The sequence below is a fragment of the Aquarana catesbeiana genome, linkage group LG04 (assembly GCF_042186555.1).
Source record: "Aquarana catesbeiana isolate 2022-GZ linkage group LG04, ASM4218655v1, whole genome shotgun sequence".
NCBI classification, from domain to species: domain Eukaryota; kingdom Metazoa; phylum Chordata; class Amphibia; order Anura; family Ranidae; genus Aquarana; species Aquarana catesbeiana.
In genome coordinates this window covers 548,262,685-548,278,079 of record NC_133327.1, presented here as the reverse complement: position 1 = coordinate 548,278,079, position 15,395 = coordinate 548,262,685, and positions in this window count along the sequence as shown.

Sequence of the window (15,395 nt, the reverse complement as noted above, 5' to 3'; positions counted from 1 at the left end):
TCATTCAGACGCAGAGCTGTGGTTCAGCTCAGCCCCCACTCTTTCCTGATTGGGTAACTGACTTTGATTGACAGCAGCGGGGCCAATGGCCCCGCTGCTGTGTCTCAGCCAATCAGATTGGGCTCCGGTAAGAATTAGGGGGGCTGCTGCACACAGAAGGCTTATTTCTCTTAATGCATAGAATGCATTAAGATAAAAAAACCTTCTGACGTTACAACCACTTTAAACCTGTGCATCCCTGCATTGGGGCACAAATGTACCCGTAGCGTACACAGGATCGCACATTCCGACAACAAAATCCATGTTTTTTTTCCGACGGATGTTGGCTCAAACTTGTCTTGCATACACACGGTCACACAAATCTTGTCGGAAATTCCGTCAAGAACGCGGTGACGTACAACACGTACAAAGCGTACGACGAGCCGAGAAAAATTAAGTTCAATAGCCAGTGCGGCTGTTCTGCTTGATTCCAACCATGCGTGGAACTGTGCGTCGGAATTGTGTACACACGATCGGAATTTACAAGAACGGATTTTGTTGTCGGAAAATTTGAGATCCAGATCTCAAATTTTGTGTGACGGAAATTCTGATGGAAAATGTCCGATGGAGCCTACACACGGTCGGAATTTCCGACAACAAGCTCCCATCGAACATTTTCGGTCGGAATATCCAACTGTGTGTACGGGGCATTAGAAAGGATTTTCCTTACTGTGCAGACATGTTCTTTCGCTTCCTGTTGTGTTGTGAGACAAGAAGTGAAGAAAAATCTTCCAAATGGAAAAGAAAAGAGACAGCAAAAAAAGGGTTTCCCTACTCTATCCAAAACTAAAAAAAAATTGTGGTTTGAGATATACTATACTGTATACAGTATGCACTATCTAATAAAAAGCTGCAGATTTAAATAAATTGGAATTTAAAAAAAATGACATTAACATGTTAGTGATTACATGAAATGGTAGTGATATGGTTTACATTTACTTTAAAGCCTGATGCTGGGTATACATGTACGGTAGGTTGAACAAAAAAAAAAACCTGACAGATCTTTGAATCCAGACAAATGATGTGTGATGCAAGATCTCCACTGCAGAGCTATTGTATGCTGAGGAGGGGGGGGGGGGGGGGGGGGTTAAAACCGCTGACTCAATGCTGGTTTTCCAGGATGACCATTCTACAGAAGCCGGTTGTTAGACTGACTTCTGTTAAATAGAAAGCAGTACACATGAAACGAAAGTTGTCCAGTTCCTGCTTTCAGTCCGTGTATACCCTGTTTAAGTTTAGGTAAAATTGTAAAAAATCTAGGACAAAGGACAGAATCTACATTTAATGGAAGTGTCTGTTGTGCTGATGCCAGCTGTCCTAATCCAAAGTCCTCTGTGATGTAATCTTCTGGTGCTGCAGGGGTTAATATGAGCGCTGGACCTGTCACAGGCACAGACACATTCATGACGCAGCTCAGTGTACAATTTCGCCATCTGCCGAGATGAATGAACGTCATTCCAGCACAAGCTATCAAAAAGCAAAGGATCGGAAGAATGGCCAAATATGTTCACAGTTGGGGAGGGTGCCCGAAAACTTGAAGACTAAGGCAATTAGATCCACTTAGCCTCCTCAGCCCCTCATTAGGCTTCATGCACATTGAGGCTTTTGTAAATGCTTTTTTTCCTTGCAGGAGAAAAGCACCTTCAAAAAGGAGCCTAAGCCATGTTTTTGCAAACATGTTTAGGCGCATGAAGTGCTTGGCCGTTTATTTAGTTTTTTCTGGCTATTGAAACGAAAAGAGCCAAATGTGCCTAGCGCTTAGTCGCGTTTCTTACATAGTTACATAGTTAGTCTGGTTGAAAAAAGACACAAGTCCATCCAGTTCAACCAGTAGAAGGGGGAAATAAATATACAATCCTATATGTACAATCCTATACCCACAGTTGATCCAGAGGAAGGCAGGAACCCCAATAACATCATGATATAAACAGTGCATAGTGCAGCACCATATGGTAAAGAGCATATATGAAAACATAAACATAAAGTCCACAGCCAGAAACAGATCCACAGGTTCGAACCCTGATGACAGATATCCAAATGTGCAGGAGCAATGATTCAAAATGTGAATGATCCCACCACCAACATGCGGATTACTTCGCTCACCTCACAAAGTTGACCCCTGTACCACAGAAGGTCAAGTATCGCCTTTTTCCAACTAACGGGGGAAACGGGTGTAATCAGAACGTAACTGGTCACAGCTGATATGGGACTCACCGGCATCCAAATGCAATATGAAACATAAAAAAATGAATCTAAGTGCTCTCTGTGTGGTAATAAGCTCGCGCTTTAATAAGATAAAACTTACAAGATTCTTCGTCTTGATAACAGCATGTTAAAAGCATGTTATCATTATGATGTCATTTATGGGTTTTTAAATTTACCCTGGTGTTCTGCTTGCATATTAATTTTAAATAATTTTTTGTTAGGTTGTTTTTAGGGTTGCGCTGATTGTATATTTACCTTCAAAAACCCCAATAAAGCATGATCAAATTTCCTCCAGCAGGAGAAAAAAATCCTTCCTGATCCCCTAAGAGGCAATCTGATGTTCCCTGGATCAACTTTACTTATAAATGTGTCCAGTTATATTATGTATATTATTTCGGAAATAATCCAGGCCTTACTTAAAACAATCTACTGAGCTGGCCAGAACCAGCTCTTGAGGGAGCCTATTTCACATTTTCACAGTTCTTACTGTGAAGAAGCCTTTCTGTATTTGGAGATAAAGTCTCATTTCCTCCAAACGTAAAGAGTGCCCCCCTTGACCTCTGTGATGACCTTAAAGTGAATAATTTAACACCAAGGTCACTATATGGACCACTTATGTATTTGTATATGTTGACCATATTCCCCCATAATCTCCTCCTCTCAAGAGAGAATAAATTCAGTTCCCATAGGCGTGCGCACAGGGTGTGCCAGGTGTGCCCGGGCACACCCTAATTATGCTGTGCTGCACAGATTCCCCCAGCTGTTTGGCTGCAGAAGAAGGGACTGGGGAATCTGTCTTAAAAGTGAGCTATCAGGGGTCTGTTTAGACCTCTGATATCTCACCAAAGCCCCCCAATGGAGCTCCTAAAAATGGTATAATAATAATAATAATAATAATAATGATATATTATTAATTCAAATTGTAAGAAATAGAAAAACTTTAAGAAAAAGTTATGATAAAAAAAATAATAAAAAAATATAAATAATAAAAAATTACTAAAATATTTAAAAAAAAAAATTATATATATATATACGTGTGTTTGAGCTTTGGGTGCACACCCTAATGCCATGGGCTGCGCACGCCTATGTCAGTTCCTCTAATCTTTCCTCATAGCTGATCTCCTCCATGCCTCTTATCAGTTTTGTTGCTCTTCTCTGCACTTTCTTCAGTTACCGGATATACTTTTTGAGAACTGGTGCCCAAAACTGAACTGCATATGGGACTGTAGACAGAACTAGGAACCCATAAATAAATACTAACAAACCAATAGTGGATTAAACTTGGCCGCAGCCTTTATTATTGGTATTCAATTTATTTCATATTAAAACATAATCATTCATAGTTATATATATATGTATTCACTGTTAACTTATTTACTCAAATAACATTCCAGTAAGCAACCCAGCCACTACAACTCAGGTTGACGAAAAATATAACAATTTTTTATTAACCACTCCCCTTTTAATACAAAACAGGGGGGGGGGGGAGATGAACCACATAATATTATAAAGCCTCGACAAGGGAGGGGGGGGGGAGCTCACAGGTAGGGGGCTTGATGGACTGGCAAAAAAAGCCTGTTGCTTTGCCTTATATAGGCTTTTGTCCCTTCTAGAATATTCCGTGCAGTCATGTGACCTAAACTTCTGGAATGTTTCTGAAGGTCAGCTGACCTTTCCAGTGGTCAGCTGACCTGCACCTATGCTATCTGACCTTTTATTGGTTACCTGCCTTAACCTTACACCTTTCTATTCACCTTAGTTTAAAGGAAAAAACAAGCCCCGCCCACCTAACCTAACTGGCCTATTAAATAACTGTGGGCCTTGAAACTCCCATTCAGTCACATTCCCATGCGCAGGGGGGCCTTAAAACAGCCTCCCCTTGCTCTCATTCCAGATGAGGTCTTACTAATGATTTGTACAGGGGCAAAATTATGTCTCTTTCTCTGGAGTCCATACCTCTCCTAATATAAGAAAGGACTTTGCTCGCTTTGGAAACCGCAGCTTGTCATTGCATGCTTTTATTAGGCTTATAAACTACCAGAACACCCAGATCCATCTCCACCATTGATTCCCCCAGTTTTACCCCCCCCCCAGTATGCATGCATATTCACAGCCCCATGTGCATAACTTTGCATTTATCAACTCAACCTCATTTGCCACTTAATTGCCCAATTAAACAGTGCATTGAGGTCCACAAATATAGCTTTCTGGTGGTATTTGATCACCTCTGCAAATGTTTTTTTTGCACTATAAATAAAAAAAGACTGACATTTTTTAAAACAAAACAATATTTTTTACTTTCTGCTACAATACATAGCCAAAAAAATATATAAAGAACAAATGTATTCATCAGTTTAGGCCAATATGTATTCTGCTACATACTTTTGGTAAAAAAAAATCGCACTAAGCGTATATTGTTTGGTTTGCGCAAAGCGTCTACAAAATAGGGGAAAAATTTAGGGACTTTTAATTTTTTTATTGTTTTTGCTAGTAATTGCAGTGATCTGTGATTTTTAACAGGACTGCGACATTGCGGCGGACAAATCTCACCATAAGTGACACTTTTTGGTGACCAGTGACACCAATACAATGATCAGTGCTATAAAAATGCACCGATCACTGTATAAATGGCACTAGCAGGGAAGGGGTTAACACTAGTGGTGATCAAAGGGTTAAGTGTTCCCTAGGGAGGTGCTTTCTAACTGTCAGTGGGATATGCTCACTGAGAGTAGAGAATGATCGCTGTTCCTGATCACTAGATCACTAGATCACTAGCTGATCTCTCTCTCCTCCCCTTTACACAGGCAGATACCCGTTCTGCCTCTCTTTCCCATGATCGCGATTGGCCGGTGGACATCGAGTTCACTGGATCGGCAGGCGAGCTCCGCGAGTGACCACAAAAGCCAGTGCACAAACCACCGTACCAACGTACATTCACAGACATGACTAGGCATGATGGGAATTGTAGTTACTGAACACCTGGAGGGCCGCAGTTTGAAGACCCCTGGTTTAAACTCTTCGGTATCTTCCCAACTATAGAAGATAAACTAACAGGTCTATAGCTACTTGGTAAAGATTTTGATCCCTTTTTAAATATAGGCACCACATTGGCCCTTCGCCAATCCAGTGGTACTATGTCAGTCATTAAAGAGTTCCTAAAAATTGGAAATAATGGCTTTGAAATGACAGAGCTCAATTCTTTGAGGATCCGTGGGTGGATGCCATCTGGTCCGGGTGCTTTTTTCACCTTTATGCTATCTAAATATTTCTAGACCATATCAATTTTGAGCCATAGTGGTTCATTTGGGGCTGTGTTCCCTTTAGTTCCCCTTTAAAGGATAACTCAACCCATCAATTAAACTGTTTCCCGAAACAATTTTGAATTCAAGGCATGCAGCTAATGATAACTGTCACAGTTGCTTGTGTTCTCGACTGAACTGTCAAGCCATCAAAATGGTAGGTGTCATAACTAATCACATGTGCAGTGCCATGTCAACTGCAGATCAGTTTCCTAGGCTGTAAAGGAAAGCAGGGTTCGGTTTCTCTTTAATATTTTCTACATTGGGAGATATGCCAAGATATACGATACGATACAATGTCAGGGCTGGGCTCAGAACATTTCAGGCCTGTTCTTATTATCACAGAGAATCACTGCAAGCTCTTAGCTTCAGCTTCTCAACACTAAAGTAAATGGGAAACAAGGCTATCCTGCCACACAAAGGGACTGCATTTATTGCATTTTGTAGGAGAGAAACCTCATGCCTTGCAGCTTAATAGCATTTCAAGTTTAAATTTTTCATAGACATGAGTTACTCATCCTAGACTAAACACAGACTGTCTGGCAACATACAGAAAGAAATCTTGGTGTGCACAGTACCACCTAGTGGCCAGAAATGTGCAGGGAAAATGCAAATCTAAAGGGATGCTGGGGATGCCTCTTTCATCCAGCAGCAAGTACTCATTCTTCTCAAAGGCAGGCACCGCCCAACAACAAGCTCCACCAGCACTGCAAGATCCTTCCTTTATGCCTGCCAATTGGATGTGGTGCACATATAGCCACGCCTGTGTGATTAGTTTTTTTTACTATTAATATTATCCTTGTTCAGCAAATAGTGCTGGGGATTTAAAGGGTGGGTTGGAGTCCTACACTGGAGATCTACCAAAACATGGCCCCCCAGGCTGACTAGTTCTTGATACGTCATTGTCTGTGACAGCAGCTTTCCTGCCAACCTATTATCCATCCAGCACCGTACAAGTGTTGCGATCTTCAGTGCAGTTTAAAACTTGGAATCTTACTTTACGTCTGCGGCTACATGATTGTAATGTATGTTAGAGCTGCATTAGCCACTCAACAGAGTGTCATCATTGTTTACAGTTGGGATTTTTAGACACGCACACTTACTAGAGCCAATTTAGACAATAGCTAAATATTCTACCAGGCAACATGCCATTGGAGAGTGGGAGGAAATTGGATGCCCTCACAAACACATGGAGAAGGTGCAAACTCCATGCAGATAGTGGCCTGGCCAGAATTTGCACCGAGGACCCCAGTGATGCACAACGCGTACCCACTAAGCCACTGTGCTGCCCCAATCTATTAACTAGGCTCAAAATTAAAAAAACGACTGGGAACTGTGGTTGCCACCTCATCCCTTTAAACCCAAACACATATTAATTACACAGGTTCTGTGGCTGATTAAGGTGGTAATTAAACTCACTTGGTGCCTGAACTGGACATTTTATAGATAGGCAACTCCTATCCTCATATTGATTAGTGGTTCCAAATTAATAATAACTTCTGCAGTAGGGAAAAGACACAAAAGATACGCTCAGCATCTTTCCAAATAATTATATAATGAAGGGTGGGAATTGGGAGATTGGGACTTTGAATGAGGCTAATATGGCTGGGTAAAGCCATGTGCCTCCATCCCTATGAACTATGGCGAAACAAACACTAAAGCAGCCGGGGCAGCATAGTGTAGCAAAGAGGGCGGGACTTTATATGAAACTCGTGGTGACAAAAAGAACAAAATGGTGGAAAGTAAAAGTAGTTTAATATTGCGTAAGAACATGTTTAACAAACATAGAATTGCACAAATATGAAGATGCACCCGTAACTAGGCGCCACAATCTACACTGGCAAAACTGGTAATAACATGGTTACAATCATGTACAATAATGATACAATTTAAGGGGTCCACCAGTGTTCATGAAATGTATAGACGTTAAAAAGATAACAACTGCACGGTCAATAGTTCTTAAATCCTTAATGGGTAGAATTGTCAATGCTTTCAAATCATAATAGATGTATAAATGGTTCACAACATCAATTAGCTCGACGCATTTCATGGCTTAAAACCGCTCTTCAGGAGCAGATATGTGAATTGTCTGCAATGAAAAATGTGCAGATACTCAGTATCAAAATTGGGGGGATATAGGTAAAATTCCACCCAAAAAACCCGGGTAGGGCATATAAACTTACGAGGTATGTACACCACGCCACATGACGTCCAGGTCAGCAGGCCAGGCCAAGGTCAGTAACGAGAGCCGAGAGGGCGCGTCCAATAACGGCAACCAACACAGACAGCGGACATGGTAGATCAGAGCTCCCAGGCTCACCTGGTGTAAAAAAGTGATGAGAGACCTCAAACTGTGGGGCAATGAAAGGAGAAAACAAATGTGGGTGCAATATTGAGGAGATAGGAAGGGGATGGATTAGAGGGGAAAGTGATAAGGGGTGGGATGAAGGGATAAATGGTGGTCAACAGGGGTGAGGGTGAAAGACGATGGTAGAGGGTCAACACCAAAACGCCCGGTGTAGGGGAGGAAGGAAGGTGATGGGAGGAAGGAAGGTAATGGAAGTAGCTGGGAAGTGTACCTGAGTGGAAAGGAAGGCACGGACAGTCCGACCAAGATGTGGAACCTATCTGGCAGGGAGTTCAAGGAATACTGGAACATGCCGGGGGCCGCCGTCCGCATATAAGCTCATAGGGATGGAGGCACATGGCTTTACCCAGCCATATTAGCCTCATTCAAAGTCCCAATCTTCCAATCCCCCCCCTTCATTATATATGCATCAGGGATGGAAGCTCTTGGTGACATCTACCTGTATACTGTTGTAACCCCAATTCTGCAATTAGCCTTATTGGCTCAATAGCTATCTTCCCTTGATCATCTGGATAATTATTCAACCTTTGTTTTATAGCTTGGAGTATGCTATGGTGTGTCTGATACCTTTTTATACTTTGGTGTACTCTGCACCTGCCACTGGATGGTCCTGGCCCTTTGGCTGCCCGCGATGTCTCAATGCGGGAGCCACGATGCATACTGGGGCCCTCCTCCCCCCGCCTGTCATTTGACGTTCGGGGGGTGGCCACGCCACCACTGCGCTTCGACGTCACACACGCACGCCGGATGTGTGGCGTCCTATGACGCTGCCCTTCCGGCGTTTGCTGTCCATCTGCGCGAGCGGTGGGAGGGATTGGTTCAGCGACGGTCGCCGGGCAACTTCCTGCCTTGGCGTCGGCGTCCAGATGGCCCTCCCCTTACACTCGTGTGGTGTGGCGTTGGGGGCGGGTCCGTGGCCGCGCTTATATGCGGGCGGCCCCGGCATGTTCCAGTATTCCTTGGGCTCCCTGCCAGATAGGTTCCACATCTTGGTCGGACTGTCCGTCCCTTCCTTTCCACTCAGGTACACTTCCCAGCTACTTCCATCACCTTCCTTCCTCCCATCACCTTCCTTCCTCCCTTACACTGGGCGTTTTGGTGTTGACCCTCTACCATCGTCTTTCACCCTCACCCCTGTTGACCACCATTTATCCCTTCACCCCACCCCTTATCACTTTCCCCTCTAATCCATCCCCTTCCTATCTCCTCAATATCGCACCCACATTTGTTTTCTCCTTTCATTGCCCCACAGTTTGAGGTCTCTCATCACTTTTTTACACCAGGTGAGCCTGGGAGCACTGATCTGCCATGTCCGCTGTCTGTGTTGGTTGCCGTTATTGGACGCGCCCTCTCGGCTCCCATTACTGACCTTGGGCTGGCCTGCTGACCTGGACGTCATGTGGCGTGGTGCACATACCTCGTAAGTTTATATGCCTACCCGGGTTTTTTGGGTGGAATTTTACCTATATCCCCCCAATTTTGATACTGAGTATCTACACATTTTTCATTGCAGACAATTCACATATCTGCTCCTGAAGAGCGGTTTTAAGCCGCGAAACGCGTCAAGCTAATTGATGTTGTGAACCATTAATACATCTATTATGATTTGAAAACATTGACAATTCTACCCATTAAGGATTTAAGAACTATTGACCGTGCAGTTGTTATCTTTTTAACGTCTATACATTTCATGAACGTGGTGGACCCCTTAAATTGTATCATTATTGTACATGATTGTAACCATGTTATTACCAGTTTTGCCAGTGTAGATTGTGGCGCCTAGTTACGGGTGCATCTTCATATTTGTGCAATTCTATGTTTGTTAAACATGTTCTTGCGCAATATTAAACTACTTTTACTTTCCACCATTTTGTTCTTTTTGTCACCACGAACTTCATATAAAGTCCCACCCTCTTTGCTACACTATGCTGCCCCGGCTGCTTTAGTGTTTGTTTCGCCCTTTCCAAATAATTGTTCTGCTTTATTATGACGCAGTTGAAGGTTTTTATACACATGATTACGTAGGTATCACATTAATATTACAATTGTATGTTTATGGTAACAAGGGGCGTTACATAGGCAGGCTAATTCTAATCAGGACTCGAAAGACTACAAACATGTACTGAAAACATTATTAGTGCCGTGTGCACAGTGAGTGCAGTGTGCAATACATATAAAATAGAATACAATTATATACAGAACTTACACATTTCCTTAACAGTGCCTTATCTGAATTTAATTAGCCTCAGAACCTGTGTAATTCAAAGGTGTTCGGGTTTAAAGGGATGAGGTGGCAACTCTACTGGGAACACAACATGCTTCCACCCCAGTACTGGCCACAGACCTTAGTTCCTGCCAGACTTCAGCCCACTTTCAGCAAATAAAAGTGATGTTACAGTCAAGCCCAAGAACCAGCAAGCAATTTTATTTAAGGCCTCATTCACACAGGCATATTTATGCATACACCCATGCGAAGGGCCATCTTCGCCCCCACTGGATGCACAGATGTTCCATGCATCCACGTGCAGGCAGTCCCATTCATGTCTGATTGGGATGCAGCAGCTGCATGGACACACTCGCTGGTCCCAATTTGACAGCCGAACAGTGCATACACAGGTGCATGAAACACCTGTGCATTCGATGCGAGCAAAGACAATCCTTTGCACAAATGCATGCATAGATACCCCCCGTGGGAATGTCGTAACGTTCAAAAGTGTTCTGATGTTGCTCTGCCAATGTTTCAGTGAAAGAAAAAGCTTGCTGGTTCCTGGATCTGGCTGTTGTGGATCATTGTTCATGTGCTATTAATAAGCCTTTCACAGATTGCACAGATTGTATAAGCATGTGATCATAGTATTCAGTATACGAATTCTATTTTGTTTTTTTGAATTTCATGTGCCTTTGTATATTTTTTTCCACATTTACATTTAAACCATACTGCGTAGCAAAAGTGACAGTGAAAGAGGTTGAGATAAAATATAACACATCCAGGGGTGCTTACAAAGGTCACCCTTTTCCCATGTTTGTGAAGGTTCTCATTTATCCAGGTCATGGTATAGCACAGTAATATTTGTCACATTCAATCAGGACCACCAATAGGGGGATATAAGTAAGGAGGAGCCCAATGTTCGAGTCGAACTTAACATTGGGTGTTCGTTGAACAGAGAACAATATGCGGCACTCGTGGCAAATTCGAAAGCCGCGGGATGCCGTTAAAGTCCATGGGACACTAACATGAAAAACCAAAAGTGCTCATTTTAAAGGCTTATATGCAAGTTATTGTCATAAAAAGTGTTAGGGACCCGGGTCCTGCACCAGGGGACATGTATCAATGCAAAAAAAAATAAAAAAAAAACCAGCCATTTTTTCGGGAGCAGTGATTTTAATAATGCTTAAAGTGAAACAATAAAAATGAAATATTCCTTTAAATATTGCACCTGGGGGGGTGTCTTTAGTATGCCTGTAAAGTGGCGCATTTTTCCCGTGTTTAGATCAGTACAACAGCAAAATGACATTTCTAAAGGAAAAAATGTCATTTAAAACTGATCGCTACTGTAATGAATTGTCAGATCCTAGCAATATACAGTATCTCACAAAAGTGAGTACACCCCTAACATTTTTGTAAATATTTTATTATATCTTTTCATGCGACAACACTGGAGAAATGACACTTTGCTACAATGTAAAGTAGTAAGTGTACAGCAAGGGGACCCCCAGATCCCGGCCGCCCTATGTGAATGGGTATCAGGTACATTGTACCTCTTCATGTACTTCAATGTACTCATTCAAGAGTGTCAAAATGATAAAAATTACAGTAGACAATTTGGGACAAGTCCTTTATTTAAAAAAAAACAAAAAAACTGTCCCACATTGTCCATTCATCTTCGATCACAGCATCCGACGTGTCTATGGGACACGAACAGGAAAAATCAAAAGTGCTAATTTTAAAGGCTTATATGCAAGCTATTGCCATAAAAAGTTTTTGGGAACCCGGATTTTAAAAAAACAAAAACGTAACGTTTTTCTTTTTATCGGGTCATCGGACGCTGTGATCGAAGATGAATAGACATTGTGGGACAGTTTTTTTTTTTTTTTTTTTTTTTAAATAAAGGACTTGTCCCAAATTGTCTACTGTAATTTTTACCATTTTGACACTTTTTTGGTGAATGAGTAGGGGTACAATGTACCCGATACCCATTCACATGCGGGGGGGGGCAGGATCTGGGGGTCCCCTTGTTAAAGGGGGCTTCCAGATTCTGATAAGCCCCCCATCTTCAGACCCCCACAACCACTGGGCAAGGGACCCCAAAGCATACTCCCCATGTTGAGGGCATGTGGCCTGGTACAGTTCAGGAGGGGGGGCGCTCTCTCATCCCCCCCTTTTCCTGCGACCTGCCAGGTTGCGTGCTTGGATAAGGGTCTGGTATGGATTTTGGGGGGGTCCCTATGCCATTTTTTTTTTACATTTTGGCTCTGGGTTCCCCTTTAAATCCATACCAGACCTGAAGGGCCTGGTATGGTGTTTAGGGGGATCGCTACGCCATTTTTTTTATTTTGGCGCAGGGTTCCCCTTAATATCCATACTAGACCTGAAGGGCCTGTTAATGGACTGGGGGGGGGAACCCATGCCTTTTTTTCAATGATTTTTATCTATATTGCCAGGATCTGACAATTTATTACAGCCGCGAGTAGTTTTAAATTACATTTTTTCCTTTAGAAATGTAATTTTGCTGTGGCACTGTTATAAACACGGGAAAGGTGTGCTACTTTACAGGCATACTAAGGACACTCCCAGGCACGATATTTAAAGCAATATTTCATTTTTATTTTTTCACTTTAAGCATTATTAAAATCACTGCTCCTGAAAAAACTGCAGTTTTTAAAACTTTTATTTGCATTGATACATGTCCCCTGGGACAGGACCGGGGTTCCCAAACACTTTTTATGACAATAGCTTGCATATAAGCCTTTAAAATTAGCACTTTTGATTTTTCAGGTTCGTGTCCCACAGACTTTAACGGGGTTCACGTGTTCGTACAAATTTTTTTTGCCTGTTCGCAAGTTATGGTGCGAACCTAACCGGGGGGGGGGGGTGTTCGGCTCATCCCTAGATATAAGCAGTCCTCCCGTACCAGGCCCTATTGGTTTGATAGGGTAGCCCAGTGGTGGCTGCTTTTGCCATTGCTAACTCATGACACATTAGCCAATGAGAAGCTTGAATACGAGAAACAGCAACTGCACCACATATTCTTCGCTAAGGATTAGAATGAAGTACTGACCAATCAGGGCACACTGGTTTGTAGAGGGGCAGAAAGAGGGATCTGCATGCATTGGAGCTGCTGGCAGAGCTGGGACAAGGAAGACAGGAGGGGCATAATTTTCTTTTATATGAGGGGTGCTGGGCACTGGACACTTGTCATCAAGCCATTCTCCAGCTGCCCAAATAACAGGAGTTATATTTTATATTTGGAGGAGCTGGGCACTGGATGCATGCCATTACGCCATTCTCCAGTTTCCCAAATAAGGGGAGTTATATTTTATATGGGGGGGCTGGGCACTAGATGCATGCCATTATGCCATTCTCCAGCTGCTCGAATAATGGGAGTGATGCTCCTATTACTCTTGTCATTCAGACATCTGGGTAATGGAGCACAGAGCAGTGGCCATGATGACTGCTGGAGGTAGGTTTCTGATCTCTTCTCCTTCCTTTCATAGCCTACTGTGGATGCAGGATCTTCCCCTCGCTGGGGTATCAAATTTAGGTGGAAGACAGCGCTGGACTGGTTCTGCTGGAGCCAGCCTAGAGGCAGATTACTGTGTAGAGGGTATAAAGGGAATAGCTTCCAATGGATTATATCCCAACTGTAGATAGGAAACTTGGGTAAATGGAGAGGAGTGATTGATGTCCAAAAAGATGATTTCTATAGTTTATTAAAGATAAAAGTATACAAGTAGAGCCAACGCGTATCTCCCTCCTTCAGGGCTGTATTTCTTGGAGAATGGTTAGAGTCTGAAAGGGTTAAATATATTCGATCAGTGGCTCTGCAGTATGCCGAGGTTGTGGAGCAGAGAAAGCCAGACCTCTCTAGGGCATGAAGGCAGGCTGTCTTTCTTCCTATCCCCTTGCCATGTGATATATTCCATGAGAGGGGAAGAAGGATAAGCTGCCTTCATTCTTAGGTGGGTGCCACACTGAGAAGCAGGTCTGAACTCTAAGTACACAGAGGGTGGTGGGAGTAACCCAGCCCCAGAGTTCTCCTCTCCATCTTAGAGTCACCCTACCTACCAAGGGCCCCTTAGTTAAATGCAATTCACAGAGCCCACCCCCATTCCCCAGCTCACCTCTTTCATCCTTTATTTACAGTCCTTTATTTAAAAAAAAAACAAAAAAATGTAAACGGGTCACCCCGCCCCCTCTGAGGTTATGTCAGTTACTATATAACAGCTGTCATTGCAGAAAGCCTGCAGTCAGCGGGAGCCTCTCATGGAGGCAGAGTTTTTTCCGTTTTTTTCTTTTTATCGGGTCATTTTTTCAGTGGAACCACAGAGGCAAGGGCAAGTTTTTTTTTTCATTTTAGTGGCACTACCAATGCAAGAGGAATTCTTCCTTTTAGTGACACCACTGTCAGAGGGGCATTTTTTCCTTCCAGTGACACCGCTGGGGCAGGGGAATTATTTTCCTTTCAGTAACACCAATGACGCAGTGGCATTTTTTCCTTCCATTGACAAAACCGGTGCAGGGAAATATTTTTATTACAGTGATACCACAGAGGCAAGGGCATTTTTTTTTCTTTTTAGTGATACTTACCAATGCAAGAGGAATTTTTCCTTTTAGTAATACCACCAACAGGAGGCATTTTTTGCCTTCCGATGACACCGCTAACACAGGGGCAATTTTTCTTTTTAGGGACACCATTGATGTAGGGGCATTTATTTTTATTTTTGTGACACCACTGGTAAAGGGGCATTTTTTTCTTTTTTTAACACCACTGATGCAGGGGAATTTTCTTCTTTTTGTGACACCACTAATGCAGGGACATTTTTTCCCCACACCGATGCTGGGGCATTTCTTTCTTTGTCATTGTTATCCCCATATTTTCCTGTGGGTTAGTATGTGTACCACTATTAAACCCATACACAACATACGTTTCGGGTAGGGGGGCACAGTTTGCCATCTTCACAGGGGGCACTGGATGACCTTGTCCTAGCACTGGCAGGAGAGACACGGTAGAGTGTGTATAGCTTGTGGGACCTGGGGATATTCTGGGATTGTTGGACCCGAGGGTATCCTGGCACTGATCAGCCATACCCTTACCTGAACACTGCCCTTCCCATTCACCATATGTCATGCAGCCAGTGCTCTGGCATTGGTTATGTGAGCAGCAAGAAGTTGAGATCACTGATTCAGTGTTTTTCTTTTACCCTTTATTTACCATGTTGGCTTAAGCTGGCCATATAGGGGTCAAAATTCGGTGGGTTCAGGC